The 1634-nt window shown below is 46.5% G+C and overlaps 1 protein-coding gene across 1 annotated transcript in view; it reads left to right on the top strand.

The window, feature by feature from the left end:
- Positions 1–1634, top strand: part of Ndufa9 (NADH:ubiquinone oxidoreductase subunit A9) — a 28962-nt gene that overhangs the window by 23643 nt on the left and 3685 nt on the right. The gene's annotated exons all lie outside the window — the stretch shown is intronic.

Here is a 1634-nt window from a genome sequence, read left to right as displayed (position 1 = left end):
TTTTTTTGGTTTTTCGAGACAGGGTTTCTCTGTGTAGCCCAGCTGTCCTGGAGCTCACTCTGTAGACCAGGCTGGCCTCGAACTCAGAGATCCGCCTACCTCTGCCTCCCAAGTGCTGAGATTAAATAGGCGTGCACCACCACGCCCGGCCTTTTTACAGATTTTGTTTGTTTGTGGCTCTAGATCAGACCCCGAGCCTCTTACAGGTTAGACAGGCATTCCATGGCTGAGCTGTAGTCCTCGCCTAGGAAGGGGAGAGGTAAACATGCATTTCTGAAGAGGGGAATCTACTCTCTTGTTCATACCCCTGTATCCAGTATCTAGAACTGTTACAGAGCAACCAGGCTAGGTGTTTCTTGGCCTCTTATCCAAAGAGTTGAAAATAAGGGCTCACTTTGAAAAAGTAGCAACAAAACTATTCTAAGCGAAGCAGCACTGATTGGGGGGTATGCACTTAGTATAGATAGCTGCCGCATCAGGGAAGGCCCTTGGGAATGCCAGTCATTGTTTCGGGATTCCTTTTATGAGGCTCAAGAGAAGGAGGAGTTGGTTGCTAAGGAGAGTTAGCTAGGGAAGTTCTTTATTTATTGGCAGATTAGTTCATATAATCATTTTTCTATATGTTTATTTTCATAATGCAAGTGATTTTAGTCACATGTAAGCCCAATTTTACATAGATGTAAGATGGTAAATAGGTTCTTCTTAAAAGTTTACTTGACCTTACTCTGTGCGCACCTAAACCGGTTCAGGCTGGCTCAGAGTTTTCAATCTTTGTACCCAAGTGCATTGGAAATATATTTCAAAAGACACTGCTCCAAGTTGAGGGGAAACTTAATTCCATTCAGAGGGGAGTATGTGGGTAGCCACATGGAGGTGGGAGTACAAGGTGCTCTGACCAGTGTTTGGAGATGTTTGTGCATGTGGAGTAAGAACACCCAGGTGAAGGAGCGAGGCTGCCCCGTGCGGGATGAGAAGAGAGAGGCAGGTGTGCACAACCAAATCCAGCCGAGTCTGAGGTTACTGAGCTATTTCCCATGCTTGTCTGCCTGCTGCCATGCCTGGTGCACAGAAGGCCCCTCCAGTAATATTTGTGGGCTGGCACACTAATGAAAAATCAGCTGATGTAAAGAGCAAAAACCATGGAGTCATTTGGGACACCAGCTTTAGTAGTGTAGAGGGCTAGAAACCAGGAGGCAGGGACGCGCTGTGATACTGCACATGGAGGTGGGAGTTAGGCCAGGGTTGGCAGACATCAGTGGTGTGGCCCAATGAGGATGTTGCATAGTCCAGATGATGTTAGTGTGGAGCGGCTTGTAGGAGGGCTTGGCTGTAATTAGGAGTTTATATATTGTGAAATTCGGAGCACACTTAAGGCTTCCTTTGTCATGATTTACTTTAGCAACAAGAATGTTCTTTCCACTGGAGGTTAGGGCTGGAGAGATGGCTCAGCAGTTAAAGAGCACTGACTGCTCTTCCAGAGATCCTAAGTTCAATTCCCAGCAATCACTATAACAGGATCTGATTCCTCTTCTGGTGTGTCTGAAGACAGCTACCTTGTACTTATCTACATAAAATAAATGAATCAGCGCCGGGCGTGGTGGCACACGCCTATTTAATCTCAGCACTTGGGAGGC

The sequence above is a fragment of the Mus caroli genome, chromosome 6 (genome assembly GCF_900094665.2).
Source record: "Mus caroli chromosome 6, CAROLI_EIJ_v1.1, whole genome shotgun sequence".
NCBI classification, from domain to species: Eukaryota; Metazoa; Chordata; class Mammalia; order Rodentia; family Muridae; genus Mus; species Mus caroli.
This window is presented reverse-complemented; position numbering and strand designations above follow the sequence as displayed.